This window comes from Tamandua tetradactyla, chromosome 9 (genome assembly GCF_023851605.1).
Source record: "Tamandua tetradactyla isolate mTamTet1 chromosome 9, mTamTet1.pri, whole genome shotgun sequence".
Taxonomy (NCBI): domain Eukaryota; kingdom Metazoa; phylum Chordata; class Mammalia; order Pilosa; family Myrmecophagidae; genus Tamandua; species Tamandua tetradactyla.
Window position 1 is genome coordinate 92,677,220 of NC_135335.1, and position 17,532 is coordinate 92,694,751.

Genomic DNA, 17,532 nt, shown 5'->3' on the forward strand with positions numbered 1-17,532 from the left:
ATTAAGATAGTCTTTCAAAAAGGAGGAAATCATCCATGTGTTCAGTGTTGATAAGTCAAAGAAATGACTAAGATTTAACCATTACATTTAGCAATGTAGAATTCCTGGGTAATTATAACAAAAGTTATTTCATTGAAGCAGTGATTTGAATGGGTTTAAAAAATGGGCAAAGAGTAAGTGGAAACGGAAGTATAAAATAATTCTGTTGAGAAGTTTTGCTTTAAAAGGGAACAGAGAAATGGGTCAATAACCCAAGAGGCAAGGACTGGCGTGGTCATGAAAAGTTCTTTTTTTTTTTTTTTTCAGTTGAGAAAATCTCAACATGTTTTTAAGCTGATTCTTGTTTTCCTGCAAAATGGCTCCTTTAGTCATTCTTTAAGTGAGACTCTTTAGGTGGTAGACCTCTTGTACACACACACGCACACAGAATCTTTAATGAGAGTTTAGCTAGGTATAGAATTCTAGATTAATGGTTTTATCTTCTATATTTTAAAGGTATTCATTTTTGTTCTGGCATCTGTTGTTCCCTAATAATAATCGTCTACTGTATCCATTAGAGATCCATAGAAGGAAATCTGCTTCTTTTTTCCAGTAGTTTTAAAGATTTTCTGTTTATTCTGATACCCTAGGGGGTTTAATTTTTGTTTATATTGTTGTGATTCCTCTAGGCTTTTTAATCTGAAAACATACTCCACTGTTTAATTTTGCAAAATTCTCAGTAATAATTTTTTTCCAAAACTGACTTTTTTGTTTCTTCAGTTGAAGCAATTCCTCTCCTTCTGGAACTCCCCTTATATCTATTTAAAAGCTTCTAAATCTGCCTTTTATGGCTCATAACTGCTCTTTCACATTATTCAGTACTAATGTCTTAATTTTTAAAAAATAAGCCTATCTTTGCAGTGTTTGGCACAGAGGAAGAAGTTCAAAGTGTAAACTTGCAGTGCCACGTTGGCCATCAGTTTTGTCATTTGTTATTTTTTAAGGCTATCCCATTTCAGACACTTGTTCCTAAAATCAATGAAGGATAAAGGCCTAAAAGTAGTCTGATGCTAGCCTTACAAAATCAATCTGATCAAAATTCCCTCTCTTCTTTCATCTTCCTCCCATATCTTTATCCCAGCAGAATAATGAGAGGACTCCCTTAAAAAGATATGTGAAAGTTAGAAAGAAAAGAGTAGAAGCTCCAACAAAGAAAGGAACCCCACAAAAAGTGGGAGGATATAGAGAGGTAATTCAGAATAAAGTTTCAAAGAATATTCAACCAAACTAATTCTCAAATAAATGTAAATTAGAACAACAGCAGACCATTTTTGCCCATTAAATTAGCAGAGCTGCAGGAAAAGAAATGTTTTGCTAACAATTATGCAGTGAAACTGGAGTTTTCTGCTGGTCTGGTCTGAGACTAAATTTGGGCAGGTTTTTATAAAGTAATTGGATGATATCTATGAAGAATCTCATAAATGTTCTCCCCTTTTAGGCAGTAATTTCATCTCTGAGAATCAGCCATCAGACAATAAATTTATATACAGGCTGAATTGGCTCATCTGCCAAAAGATGCTCATTGCACCAATATTCATAACACTAGAAAACTTGAAGCATTTTGTATCAGTGGCTTACAAATTTTTTGACTGTTGCCCATAGTAAGAACATATTGGGTCTACCTTGTGACCTTATAGACATATGCATACATTAAAAAGTTTCACTGCAAAGAAAATTATCCCTTATTATGTGGGGTGCATGCTGCCATTCTGTTTTGTTCTGTTCTATTCTATTCACTGAAAAAAGCAAGCAAAGTTAGGTTTGATCCACTAAATTGATTCCACAGCCTAAGGAAAAGATTGTGACCCACAATTTGAAAAGCATTAATCTGAATGGCCAATAGTAAGGATATGATGGAATATTAGTAAATGAAGCCATTAAATTTTATATTCATAGTTTTCATTTTGTTTTTGCTTTTGGGTGAGGGGATATTACACTCCTTTAGCCAGCAAGGAAGAGGATGTGCCTAGGTAACCCCATATAATGGGGATTTACTATAAGGATATCAGATCTGCTGTGCCCAGCCATTCTCTCCATCGCACTCTCTCTCTCCACCCTCTCCCCCTCAGTAGATCACAGAGTCCTTTGTAGAATTTTTTTTATGATTTGCTCTAGCTCCCACTTTTCTTACTTGCAATTTCTCCAAGCTGGGAAATCTGCCACCCGTATACGATTTCAAACATTTCCTATTGGCCAGCCTTTGGTATTAGTTATTAACTCACTCTGATCGGTTAATATTAGCTGAGCCAGTTGATTTCATTTGAATAAACAAAAATTGCTGAAAACTGTATTTGCTAGAAAAAGTGGTAATATAATTGGCAAGTATCAGAGATGCCCTAATGGTAAATGGGAAAAAAACTTAAAACAAACAAAAAAGAGAGAGCATTTTATATGGAGTCTGTTTTTGATTATCTAAAAATGTTGTTAGAAAAAGAGTGATAGGAAAGGAATACAAAATTTGTTTCACATTATATTAATACTTAATTCTACAAAATATGTATTGTATACTTATGATCAGAAAAAACAATCACAATTGGCTCTGAGGAAAATACTCACTTTGCACACCAATATCAAATACTATTCTTGATTTGGCTTTTCTTGGTATAAATTTGAGATGTCTGTGATTAAAATCCTGTTTGAAGCAGCAAGCCTTATATTTGTCCATCTCAAAGTACATTGATCAGCATGCCATTTGTTTGTATACTGAGCAATAGTACACAATACAAGTTCCACAGTTCCCTCTCCCTTGGTATAGCCATTATTGTTTTATTTGACCAAGTATCTAATAAGCTTGGGAATTGGGTTTGGGGGAGCATGAGGCAGTGTATCACCTATATATTTTTTATTAAACCAAAATAATATTTCTGTCTGACTAGGCCTTAATAATTCCCCAAATAAAACTATTCATAAGTTCTTCCAATTTGAAATATTTCTGGTTCCACAACAATAATAGGATTCATAGTCTCTTAGAAATGAAAGAGGTATCTCTTAAGACTCATAAAAAAAGCCATGTCAGAATGGCTTGTGTTAAAATACATTTTCTTTCTCTCTAGATATCAAGGATAAAGTTCCAACTTACGTTTTTCAGTAGTCTTGTATGATTATACTTTCCTACTACTTTTTCAGTTGAGCCTGAAAAATGAGATTAAAAACCAAATCTTTCCTTTGCAAGGATAACCTAGAAAGATCTAGGGTGGCTTGCCTCAAAACTCCTGCCTGTATAAACCCTTATTAACTGATATCTAACCTCATAATTGATTCCAGAAGTGTGCCACAGCTCTATGTTGCCTTCATCCTGTGTTTGGTGATCCAGGCTAGCCACATTTGAGTTAGTGGGGGTGGAGGAAGGGAATTGAGGAGAACGTGCATTTCTTTTAAAGATGCCTGTCACTTCTGCTTATATTCTGCTTGCAGAAATTAGTCAGGTCTCCACAGTTAGATGCAAGGGAGTTTGTGAAATGTAGTCCTTCAATGGGTTCTATTTCTAATTGAAAATGGGGAGAGTGAATATTGGGAACAAGAAGTACATATGAGTTAGACTATTTTATTAATTGTGGTCTTAATACTATGAACAATTGAAAGTCATTTCAATATTTTAAGTAGAGGGATGTCATGATCATAATTGTGGGGTTTTTTGTATGTTGTGTGGCAGGGGTCACATTTCATTATTTTTCCATGTGAGTATCCCCTAACTGAAGCACCATTTGTTGAAATGAATTTTTGTTCTGTTTGGTTGGGTTTTTTGTTTGTTTTGCTTGTTTGTTTGGGAAACGCATTGGGCTGGAAGTCGAACCCAGGTCTCCTGCATGGCAGGCGAGAGTTCTGTCACTGAACTACCCTTGTACCACCACCCCCATAATTGTGTTTTGAAAAGACTCTTTTAGCTGTAGTATAACAAATGGATGGGCGAGAACTAGAGTTGGGTGTTAACAAGTTATTGCTGACATCCATGTGAGAGATGGTGGCGAGGACTTGGGCAGTAGTCGTAGAGAGGATGTAAAGGGAACGTAATGGACGGAAAGGTACTGAAGGGGTAACCTTGACAGATGAAGCCGGGGTGGAGGGATGTAGAGAAGGTGTCAAGGTAATTTCTAGATTTCTGGCTTGTATGTTAGAAGAAGACCAGGTTTGGGGATGCCAGGTGTTTGTGGATCCCTGACTTTAGATTTGGTAATGTGTTTTAGAGACAACTAAACAACTGTCAGGCAGTTTGTTTCTACGTATCCAAAATATGATTTTAAAACAAATTAGGGCAGGCCACAGTGGCTCAGCAGGCAGAATTCTCACCTGCCATGCCAGAGACCCAGGTTTGATTCCCAGTGCCTGCTCAAGCAAAAAAAAAAAAAAGTAAGACGAATTAGTCACCAATTTCAATCAGACAATGAATTCTTCTGTCATTATTAACTAACCTATTTAAATGAATTTTCCCCTCTGAGGGTTTCTTCTTTTAAATGAGTTTGTGTATATCACACATGTCACTGAATCATTTAATACAAACATAGGAAAGCTAGACAGAGGAATTCTTGTCACCAGCCAATGCCCTGCTAATCCTGGCTGCCATTGTAAATCATGAAGTCTTCTTGCATTGAAAGTGTGAACAGCAGCAAGTCACACACAAGAATTTTAGCCACAGTCCTGCGTTTACAAAAATTTAGTCACACTCGGTGAAAATCATCATAATTGTTCTAATCTCATTAAAAGATATATGGCAAAGCCCCAGTTGCATTAAGTATTCCTTTTTTTTTTTTGTATTGTTTGTGTGACTAAAACAATCATACGTATTTCAACAAATATTTGGTATTTTGGAGGTCTGTTTTTAGTTGATTTGTGGTCTCTTTTTCTTAGGGACTTACTTCACTGTGTTACAAGATAATGAAAAGAAACAAAATGCACATTATCTAAATCCTGTGTCCTTCTTTACATTTGGCCAAAATACCCATAATCGATTAGCACTTTGGTAGGTAAGAGGATTCAACCAAATGCTAATATGTATGAGATACTAATGGTTTTCTAGGTAACTACTTTATCCCATTAATACTATGGTTAAACATTTACAATCAAATTAAATTTCCAGTGGGCACTAATGTTTTGGGATTCATTCATTCACTTATTTCTTCATTTAGCAAATGTTCAATGTGCTGGGCTCAGGGCACATGGGATATGTCAGTGAGATAACCAGTGCACACAAAGAACAAAGGTCTCTACCCTCCTCAAACTTTCCTTCTTGTGCTCCTTAGAGAGATGATGACACTAGATTAATTAACTAGATTTGGCTATCTTCAGCCATCCAGATTGTAACCTTTGTCCAGCTCTAGTTCTTGGACCTATTTTCAGCTAACCTCTCTGGCTCTGTTGTGATAGGCTTCATATGATTCCAGCCCAGTCCTGGCCTTCACTTCAACTGGCAAAGCCCAAAAAAGTACTGGGCAAAGGTCAGGTAATACATCTGTGAGGCAATGGTCTGATGTGTTTTTCAATCTCCTTTTCTGGGACTGGGCTGAAAGATCAAGAGAAGGAGAGAGAGAAAGATGCACATCCACACATGCATGCATGTGCTTGCATATTGATTTTAGGGATTTAATGAAGATTTATATATAAAACACCAAGACCAAGAAGCTAGAGATTATGAATGACATGCCAAGCAGTAACCGAGAAACTTTCACCCAACTCCACTTTCAACCTCAACTTCTCTGCCAGATTTTAACCAAATTAGTGTAAGCTGGTTTGCTTTTACACATGACTGACTGAAAAAGGAAAATTAAAAGGTGCTTGCCATAAAATCAAGAGGAAACCTTGGGAAACTCCAACTTCTCTTCCAGAAATATCTGCTGGACCATTGGTTAGTATTCTGTTCTTGTTAACTTTGACTATAAAAAGCTGATACCTAGGTCATTTTTATTTCCTACTTGCTTTTGCATTTTTTAGATGAAAATGATTGGCTAGGCTTGGACCAAATGCTTTCCTTCTCCTCCCCCCTCATTTTTAAAGATCTCTCTGGCTAAATTTCTCTCTGCTCCTCATTCTTCCACCTCTCTACCCTTCTCCCTTTTACTCTCAGCAAAACTCCTTTTACTTGTGCTAGAGGTTTTAAAATATTTTTATTAGACAGAGTCTCAGACTGCCTTCCCTTGTCTCTGATCACCATGTAGATATACTTTGAATTTCCAAAGTGTGTTCTCTGTATGAAGTGTTGATGTTCTGTGCACTTAAGGAACAGATACAATTTGATAAAGTCAACAGAGATTATAATTTGCACTCAGACTTCAAGGATTTAGTTCTGGTCTTTTTTTTTTTTTTTTTTTTTTTACATTTCAATAGTCAATTTATGTTTTAGAAAGTATGTAACCACACAATTGCATGTTTGTTTTGCATCTTCCTCCAATTTCTTAACATCGACACTTTGAAGAAAAGGAAAATAAGACTTTGCCTTTTTAAACTCCTAGCCATATCTCTTTGCTGATTAACTCTAAGGCTTTGGGATCCTTACTACATGCCTCACTGAAACTATCACATCGTGCCTGATGTGATGGGAAACGCTTGCTTAATCTGTCTGATTAAAAACCTTTCAGATGAACTTTCAACAGAAGAACATGTTCCAATCCCCTCCAAAACCCTACTTTAAAGCAGTGTGCTAGATGTTGTGCTAGATAATGAGGATACAAAGTTAATGCTGAGATAGACAATCTAATGGGAGAAAGACAAGAAAATCAGTGATTTCCTTATATGCTCCAAGAAAGGTTTGTAAAGGCGGTTGTGGTAGAGAGGAGGGATAGAAATTATTGCTAGAAATACTTCTACATTGAGCTGAACTTGAACTGAGAGTTGGGAGGAAAGAGTGGCAGAGATTAATGAAGTAGGTAGAGAACAGGAGTCATAAGATCCAGAAATGTGAAGAGCCTGGAACCTTTGGTAAGTATGGGAGTATGGATGGAAGAAAGGGGAGATTTGGGATAATGGTGGAAAATGGCAATAGAAAGGTTAGAAGAGGCAAGATCAGATCACATGAGACTAGGTAGACCTTGCTAAGAGTTTAGCAATTATCCTGAAGAGTTTGAAACAGAGGTTGAAGATCTGTAGTTCAAGAAGTTTATGTTATCAATGTGGAGAACAGATTTTTGCAAGATTTTAAACAGAATCTTCTTTGGAAATTTAGCCCAGTTTGGTCCAGGCTGGGTCTAGTAAACTCCCTTCCTGGGCTCTTGTCTTACTTCAAAGAAGGTGTCAAAGGGAACTCAGCCCCTCTTGAACCACCCCACTCTGCATCTTCACCCACAAAAAAAGCCTTCTTAGAACCCTAGGTAGACATTGGATTTCTCTATTAATCTGAATGCTTATCAGAGTAATAGAGAAACTAGTAAAGCCACTTGTCTTTAAACCAGTGGTAGCTTAGGGAACCTAATTTAGTAAGCTTGGGAAATAATGTTCAATAGAAAAACTTAAAATTTGTGTTCTATGTCATGCTGATGAAACAAAAAGGAAGAGACCATTTGCACATATCTTTTCAATTCTTCTTTTTTCCTTCTTTTTCTCTTGACTTTTTCTTCCTGTCCCTCTAAGGGATGGGGGTGGGAGGGTGGATAAAAAGGGAATTCTGAGGGAGCTGAAGGGCAAATCACTGTGAGAAGCTGAATTCTGCCACCTTGCAAAGGTATACAGTCTCAAGTTGGCCTGAGCAGCCATTCAGTTGGATCTTAGTCAGAATTTTGAATGGAGATCTTCCTTACCTTTCTGAAATCCTTTTGTACCAATACTCAGCACCCTGAGTTTGTATTATGCTTATGCAAAATTCAACTATAGGCCCATTCTCTAACCCAAATTATCTTCTACTCTCTTTTCCACAAATTAAATTCTTCCAAAGACCCAGAAACTACAGGTACATGTTGATCTGGATATTGTTGGGGTGGGGTAGAGCTTGAATGACTCTGCCCTACTTTATACCCAACAAACTCAACACCACCACCACCACACACAACACATACCTATTCATTCATGCAATACCGCAAGGCACTAGGGTGGTGGGGTGGAGTGGGGATGATAAATAGGTGAGGTGGGTCTGCATCTTGACCTCAAGAATCTTACAGACATAACATAGGCATTGAGATCTCATTTTTTCCATAAACACAGAGTTTATCATCTTGTGACTTTGATGTTGTGGCTAGTATTATAGTAGAAGTTAAAAAAAACATCAGCACATTGGAGTGAACAATTGAGTGCTGGGGGAGACTGAAAGGCTTCATGGAGGTAGTGAGTTGGAATGTGATTTTAAAGGGCCAATAGATTTGTGATTTGTCTGGCAGCGGCTTTGAAACTAAAAGATAGAACACAAAGGATGTTGTCATAAAAGTCTATAGATCTCCACATCCATCCTGCAAATGCAAATATTTAAACTACTTAAGGAAATCAACTTCCAAAGTAAACCAATCAAGATATTTCAAGCCTTGAAGACAACAGAAGATCACTAAGTATATCATGATACAGACAGAGATAGCCCTGCCTAACAACCAAATTAAAACACCAGAGGAGACACAGACATTGGAACAACTAATCAAAGATGTTCATATAACTCTACTAAATAAAATAAATGAGATAGCGAACAACATATGTGAGATCAAGAAGACACTAGAAGAGCATAAAGAGGAATTTGAAAGAATAATAGGAAAACTAGATATCACAGAGATGAAAGATGCTGTAGACCAAATAAAAAACGTACTAGAGGCACACAACAGCAGATTGGAAGAGGCAGAAGAAAGAATAAGCTAACCATGGCCAACTGACTTTGAACACTCAAATTAGCAAATGGCAAAAATGATGGAAAAATTGAGTTGGATCTCAGGGATATCATGGACAAAACAATGTGTGGAAATATAAGACTCATTGGTGTTCTAGAAGGAGAAGAGAAGGGTAAAGGGCAGGGAAGATTAATTGAGAATATAATGGGGGAAAACTTCCCAACCCTTATAAGGGACATAAATATGCAAGTCAAACAAGCTCAGCAAATTTCAAATACAATAAATCCAAATAGGCCTTCCCAAAGACACATACTAATCAGTCTGTCAAATGTTGAAGAGAAGCAGAAAATCCTGAAAGTGGCAAGAGAAAAGCAATCTACTGCACACAAGAGTAACCATATAAGACTGAGTTCAGACTACTCAGCTGACACTATGGAGGCAAGAAGGCAGTGGTATGATATATTTAAGATACTGAAAGAGAAAAACTTCCAGCCAAGAAATATGTACCCAGCCAAATTGTCCTTCAAAGCTGAGGGAGAGATTAAAATGTTCACAGACAAACAAATCCTGAAAGAATTTGTCAACAAGAGACCGGCCCTACAAGAAATAATAAAAGGAGTTCTGCCAGTTGAAAAAAAAAGACAGGAGAGGGAGGTCTGGAGAAGGGCACAGAATTGAGGAGTACCAGTAAGGGTAACTTAAAGGATAAAAAGAGAAAGAGGGAAAATGACATATATAACAAAAAATCCAAATAAGAATATGGTAGATTCAAGAAATGCCTTTTCAGTAATAATTTTGAATGTTAACAGACTAAACTTACAAATTAAAAGATATGGATTGGTAGAATAGATTAAGAAATATAATCCAGCTCTATCCTATTTAAAAGTGACTCATCTTAGACACAAGGATACAAACAGATTAGAAATGAAAGAATGGAAAAAGTTGTTCCACGCAAGTTGTAACCAAAAGAAAGCAGGAGTAGCTATGTTAATATCAGACAAAATAGACTTTAAATGTAAAGACATCATAGAGACAAGCAAGGACACGTAAGAGACAGAGAAGGGACAATTCACCAAGAAGAAATAACAATCATAAACGTTTATGCTCCAAATCAAGGAGCTCCAAATTACATGAGACAGACATTGGCAAAGCTGGAGGGAGTGATAGATGTTTCAACAATAATAGCAGGAGACTTCAATACACCACTCTCCTCTATAGATAGAACAAACAGACTGAAGATCAATAAGGAAAATAAAGAAATTAAGCAACTTGATAAATGAATTAGACCTAACAGACATATATAGGTCATTACACCCCAAAACACTGGGATATACAGTCTTCTTTAGTGCTCATGGAGTATTCTCAAGGATAGATCATAAAACCTTTTTTATGCTGGAGGCACAAAACAGGTGTTTATAAATTTAATGACATTGAAATTATTCAAAGCACTTTCACTAATCACAATGGGATGAAGCTGGATCTCAATAACCACCAAAGAATGAGAACTTTCACAAATATATGTAGATTAAATAACACATTCTTAAACAACCAGTGGGTCAAAGAAGAAATTATTAGAGAAATCAGTGGCTATCTGGAGATGAATGAAAGTGAGAACACAACATATTAGAACTTAGGTGGCACAGCAAAGGCTGTGCTGAGATGGAAATTTATTGCCCTAAATGCCTATATTAAAAAACAAGAAAGAACAAAAATCGAGGGTTTAACTGCTCAACTGGAGGAACTTGAGAAAGAATAGCACACTAATCCTAAAGCAAATAGAAGAAGAGAAATAACAAAGATTAAAGCAGAGTTAAATGAATGGAAGAACAAAAGAACAATGAAAAGAATCAATAAAACCAAAAGTTTGAGAAAATCAATAAAATTGATGGGCCACTAGCAAGACAGACAAAGAAAAAAGAGAGAGGACACAAGTAAAATCAGAACTGAGAAAGGAGGTGTTAACACAGACCCTGAAGAAATGAAAGAAATCGTAAGATGATACTATGAAAAACTATATACCAACAAAATAGACAACTTAGATGAAATGGACAAATTCCTGGAAATGCACAAACAAGCTGCACAGACTCAGGAAAAAATAGATCTCAATAAACCTATCACAAGTAACAAGATACAATCAGTCATCTAAAATCTTTCTGTAAAGAAAAGCCCAGGGCCAGATGGCTTCAAAAGGGAATTTTATCAAGCATTCAAAAAAGAACTAACACCAGTCCTACTCAAACTTTTCCAAAAAAGTTGAGGAAAAAGGAATACTACTTAATTTTATGTAGCTGATATCATTTCAATAACAAAACCTGGTAAAGATGCATTAAGAAAGGAAAACTACAGGCCAATCTCCCTCATGAACATGAATTCAAATATCCTCAACAAAATACTAGCAAATCGAATCCAACAACACATTAAAAGAATTATACACCATGATCAAGTGGGATTTATACTAGGAATGCAAAGATGATTCAACACAAGAAAATCGATTAAAGTAATACAGCACATTAATAAATTGAAAGGGAAAAATCACATGATCATCTTCATTGATATTGAAAAAGTGAAAATTCACACAATCATTTTCATTGATACTGAAAAAGCAATTGACAAAATTCAACATCCATTTCTGATAAAAACACTTCAAAAGATAAGACTCAAAGGTAACTTATTCTAAATGATAGGGGGCATATATGAAAAACCAATAGGCAGCATTATACTCAATGGAGACAGTCTGAAATCTTTCCCCCTAAGATAAAGAAGAAGATAAGGATGCCCTCTGTCACCACTATTATTCGACATTGTATTAGAAGTTCTAGCTAGAACATTCAAGCAAGAAAAAGAAATAAAAGGCATCCAAATTGGAAAGGAAGAAGGAAACTTTCATTATTTGTAGATGTCATGATTCTATATTGGAAAATCTTCAGAAATCTACAACAAAGTTATTTAAGATAATAAACAAATTCAGCAAGGTAGTGTGTTATAAAATTAATGTGCAAAAATCAGTAATGTTTCTATACCCAAGCAATGACCAGACTGAGGAGTCATTAAGGAAAAAAAAATATTCCATTCAAAATAGCCACTAAAAGAATCAAGTACCTAGGAATGTGCTTGGTTGAACTAGGGACAAAAAGGACTTGTACACATAAAAGTATATAACATTGCTAAAAAAAAAATCAAAGACGATCTGAATAGGTGCAAAGACATTCCCTGCTCACGGATAGGAGGGTTAAATATCATTCAGGTGTCAATTCTACTGAAATTGATCTAAAGATTCAATGAAGTGCCAAACCAAATTCCAACAACCTACTTTGAAGACTTGAAAAAGCTAGTTACCAAATTCTTCTGGATGGGAAAGAGACCATGAATAACTAAAAGCATCCTGAAAAGGAGGAACGAAGTGAGAGGATTATCCCTTCCTGACTTTAAAACTTATTATAAAGTCCCAGAGTCAAAACAGCATGGTACTAGCACAAAAATAGAAGTATTGACCAGTGGAATCAAATCAAGAGTGCTGAAATAGACCACCAATTCTTTAGTCACTGATTTTTGGCCAGGTGCCCAAATCCACTGACGTGGAACAAAATAGTCTTTTCAATAAATGGACCTGGGAGAACCAGATATACACAAAAGAATGAAAGAGTCCCCTTATCTTACAACCTATGCAAAAATTGACTCAAAGTGTATCAGAACCCTACGTATAAGAACTAACACCATAAAGCTTCCAGAAGAAAGTATAGGGAAACAGCTTCAAGACCTAGTAGCAGGAAGTAGCTTCCTAAACGTTACACCCAAAGCACAAGCAATAAAAGAAAAAAAAAACAGATAAATGGGAGCTCCTCAAAATCAAATGCTTCTGCACTGCAAAAGTCTTCATCAAAATGGTGAAGAGGAAGCCAACTCAATGGCAGAAAATGTTTGGAAGTCACAATCAGACAAAGGTTTGATTTCCTGTATATACAAAGAAATCATACAACTCAACAACAAAAGCACAAACAACCCAATTATAAAATGGGCTAAAGATATGAATAGACATTTTTCTGAAGAGCAAATACAGATAGCTCAAAAGCACGTGAGGAGATGCTCATTTTCATTAGCTATAAGGGAAATGCAGATCAAGACTACAATGATATACCTCACACCTATAAGAATGGCTGCTATTAGCAAAAATAAAAAATAAATAAAAATAAAAAAATAAAAGAATGGCTGCTATTAAGCAAACAGAAAAATATAACTGCAATAGTTAGTCCAGGTAATTGGCGAACCGTGATCTCCTTCATCAAAAAAGAACATTTAGTACCTTAGAACAGCACCCAATTTATTATATCAGATTTCCTTAGGTTAGAAATCTGTTGATGTGGTAAGGATTGGGGACAGGTCAGAGATGCCAATTCCATTTGGACAGGAGTTATTTTAGATGCTTGTGGCACTCAGACATATTATTTCCCTGTATCTGAGGTACTTGCACTTTGGTTGTTTAGATTTAGATTGTGCTATAAATAAATGCATTTTTCTCCCCCTGGGAACTCCCTATAGCTTTTTATTTCTCATTTGGAAGTAAAGTTATCATGTATAGTATGATCACAAGTGGATAAACAGTAAAAGATTCATTTGAATCACTTTTCAGTTGAGGGAGAAAGATGTCTTGTTCTTGCTGTATAAATGTGAAATAACTGATTTCATTCAAATGGGTTACAAAAATAAAAGCATTTAAGTGTATGTTCCTTTGACTTTTGGTAGGCGGACAGTTTGTATTAATCAGCAGTGGTTCTGAGTTCGAATCAGGATGCTGATTCCAACTCTCCCCCATTGGCAAATTGATTTAGAAGAATTTAACCAAGTCATTGAATTACAATATCTTGAGTTATGGTGTGGTGGTCCATAAAGGACGCAAACAGAAGCCTCCTGGGAATTGAACATTTAATTCAGAAACGCTGAAAACGCACTCTACTGAGCCAAGGTGTTGAGTTTACAAACGCATGTTACAAAGATAGTCTGGCCTTTTCCTTTGCACACCAAATATAGATAGTGTGCTCCTTGCCCTAATCTTTCCTTTACTCTTGTCTATCCTTGATTTTGACCTTGGTTTTGATTTATTTTCCCATTGACACATTGCCTGTTTTTAATTTCCTGATTTGACCTGATGTTAAGATGAGAAGCAAGGCAAGAAAACTGATGGAGACAGGATCTCTCAGGCTTTCTCACTTTGCCTGGGATCATCTCATGTCCAGACTTAACATATCCAAAAACTAACTTCTATCTACTGATCCGGAGGTGATCAGACTCTAGGTGCCTGACTTATACTTGCCAAACTCAAGATAGATCAGTAAATTAGAAAGCCAGTTCATTTGTTTATTCTCCTTTTCAGCTGTCAAATAATTTCATTTCTGCTGGTTATTGTCCTAGTTTTCCAAAAAGAGAGTGTACCCAGAAAACACAATAAGTATCAGAAGATCATTTGGTGACCATACAGTTGGAATAAGGGGACTGAATGACTTTAGGAGAGAGCATTCTCAAACGTGAGAGATTATTGCACGTATTGCATAATACAATAATGTCTGTATTGAGACATTCTTGTTGCATAGTCAGAGCCCCTTCAGCCCTGGGCAGTTGGAGCAGACAAAACCATAAATTATTTATTATCTAAAATTTTTAACATTCTTTTTCAGTTATCTTTAACTGGTTGGACTAGAGTATCTCTAAAATCTTTTCTGGCTCCAAATCCCTATGCTTTTCTTAAAAAAAAAAAAAAACCCTATAAATAAGGCATGTGTCATACATGCAGTTTCATATAACTCAACAGTGACTGAGTTTATACCTTCCTAATTGATGTTTGGGAAGTCAACTTCATCTCTATAATCGATATTTAGAAACTGGGTTTGTCTTTTGTTGCTGCTGTAACAAATTACTACAAATTTAGTGACCTGAGACAACACCCATTTATTATATCACAGTTCTGTAGGTCAGAAATCAAACTGTTGGCAGGGCTGCATTTCTTTCAGGAGGCTCTGAGGATGACTCTACCTCCAAAGTCGTTCAGGTTGTTGGCTGGATTCAGATCCTTGCCATCCTATGACTGAGGTCCCTGTTTCCTTGCTGGCTGTCAGCCTGGCAACAGTCTTTTCTTCTAGGGACTTCATGCACGTGCATTCCATCCGAGGCTTTTTATGTGGCCCCTTGTAGCAATCTCTGGTCGAGTCCCTCTCACACATCAAACCTTTCTGACTTCTACCACATCTCATTGACTGACTTCCTCTCCTGCTTTTCTGGGCTCATGTGATTACTTGTAATTATTTCAGATAATCCAGGATAATCCCCCTATTTCAAAATCAGCTGATTAGGAGCTTTAATTACATCTGTAAAGTTCTTTCATGGTAGAATCTAGATTACCGTTTAAATGACCAAGGAGCCTTGAGGGGACATCTATAGAATTCTGCCTTCACAGTCTGATCAGCAACACTTGAGAATAATGTTGTTACTTGAGTGATCGCATCTGTGGCTTGCTAATTACATCCATACATGTGTATGCTTTTTTTTTTGCTATTTTATAGGATAATATTTTCTTATCCTAAGTTCATATTTCAGCATTTCAATAACTTGGCATATTTGATTCTCTGTGTGAAAAGTAGATTTATTATATTTGCTGGTTGGTTAAATCGGGCAGATTAATACTTCTTTACTTTCCCTCCACTCAGCTAAATTCACCTCTAAATCCGTGATTCTCAATCTTGGCTGCATATTAAAATGACATAAGAAAACTATTTAAATTACAAACGTTCTGCTCCCTATCCCTTCCCCCAAATTCTGATTTATCTGTGGTAGAGCCAGGGCATTTACATTCCCCAGGTGATTCTAATGTACAGCCCAGGCTGCGAACTATGAATATGCTCCCAATGTTCCATTTTGAGGTATGGAAGCTGAAACTCAGGATGGGAGAATCGTAAATTCTGTTCCACAAATAGAAGTTTATAGTTTAACTCTATGCAGAGTTCAGTGTTCATTAATTATATGCAGAATGTGTGTTGAGAAGTTCTGAAACACCCTGCCTCTTGTTTCAGTAACACAGCTGTTTCTTTCTCAGACTTTAAGAAACACTTAGACTTTGCAAAACAACTGCTTAAGAGTGTCTACTCAGCAACTTGGTCTGCCTTATTAGAAATAATAAACACAGATACATTCTGCACTGCCACAGAGCCGGATTCATGGACCTCCACAATCTCTGTGTTCCAGAGCTGCACAGTCCAATGTGGTAGCCCTCAGCTCTCTTAGTTTTTCCATGTAGTTATTGAGCCCTTGAAATTATGGCTACTTTCTACTCTGAATTGAGATGTTCTGTTGCATATAAAATCCATACCAGATTCAAAGACCTAGTAAGAAAGAAAGTATATAAAATATCCCATTAGCATTTTTATGTTGATTACATGATTTACATGATAAAATGATAATATTTTGGATATATTGATAAAATAGAAGATAGAGATAAAATATGATATATTTTAAGGTTAATTTTATCTATTTCCTTTTCCTTTTTTAAATGTGGTTACTAGAAAACTTAAAATTATATATGTGGCTGGCATTGTGGCTTGCGTTATATTTCTGTTGGACAGCACTGTCCTAGAGAGCGTTTTCTGTTAAAGCTATTATTAACAACGAATGGTCTAAATCCAAGCTTTTACAACTCCTATAAAAGTGTGGTGGAGTGATACACTGTAAACATGATATTGATTTCCTATATTTGCATCTATCTGGCTGCCAGTCAGTCTGGCCAATTAAATATATATATTATATTTATTAATAATATATTATTATTAAGCCTATATATATATATATATATAGGCTTAAAGGGGGAGGGGTGCGGCCTCCATGTTATGTAAGAGCACACCTCATTGTTCTTAATTAATGTGCCCAAACGTAGACCATGGGCTCTTGGAGGCCTTAAGGCATGGAGATAAATCTTATATCCCTTGAACAATATAGCTCATTAAAGAAATTGCTATCCCAGCATTTTTTAATCACTATGTCCCTTTAAAGGCCCTAAGCACTAGGCATATTATGGTGCCTGCCTCATTGTATAACTCAAATGCTTTTTATCTTCTTTTGCTCTCTGTAATTTTTCCTTCTTTGCTGGTGCCCTCATCATGTGTTTAGTCTGCTCAGTTTAGCATCTAATAAGAAACATGGGTAGATAGAGACAGACTTTAGAAATAGAAGTATAGTTCCAACCCTACTCAGAAACATTCTGTCTGTGTGACCTTTCAGAATTTGTTTAACCTCTTTAAACTCCTCTTAACTTCTGTATTATCATTTGCAAAATGAGGATCTCTCTTGAAAAACCTGTGTGAAGCTTACATTAAATAATAAAACACCTAGCACATATTTCTTCATCAGACATATTTTTTTTTGGTGGGCTCTGTCATTAGGCCCAAGCCTAGTTGTGGGGATACAATGGTGAATGAAATACAGTTACTGCCCCAAGATTGCTTATAGTGTAAAAGAATGAAAGGACAAGGCGCACGGAAGCCCCTGGCATTCAATGAATGGCAGCCATTTATTACATCACACAACCCCAACGCGGGACTTGGCTTTCCACAATGTCATGGAATGGTGTGCAGGTTAGGAAACTTTTTTCCATGGTGATTAAATGACTACCAAAGTCAGACAGTGTTGGTCAAGAACTAGGGCATGGGAATGCTAACTTTTCCTCTAGTAATACTTTTCCCAGGAGATTACATTGCCACATTCTTGGTTTCCCAACTTGTTTACC

General features: G+C 36.3%; 1 protein-coding gene across 6 annotated transcripts in view; it reads left to right on the forward strand.

The window, feature by feature from the left end:
- The window catches only part of GHR (growth hormone receptor), a 306,706-nt gene that overhangs the window by 128,010 nt on the left and 161,164 nt on the right, over positions 1-17,532 (forward strand). Inside the window, exon 1 of one of the 6 annotated variants that reach the window (XM_077117079.1) lies at positions 5,489-5,878. The exons of the other annotated variants lie outside the window; for them this stretch is intronic. The gene's annotated coding sequence lies outside the window, so the exon portion shown is untranslated. Of the gene's footprint in view, positions 1-5,488; positions 5,879-17,532 lie in introns of those variants that run through there. 6 annotated transcript variants of the gene reach the window in all.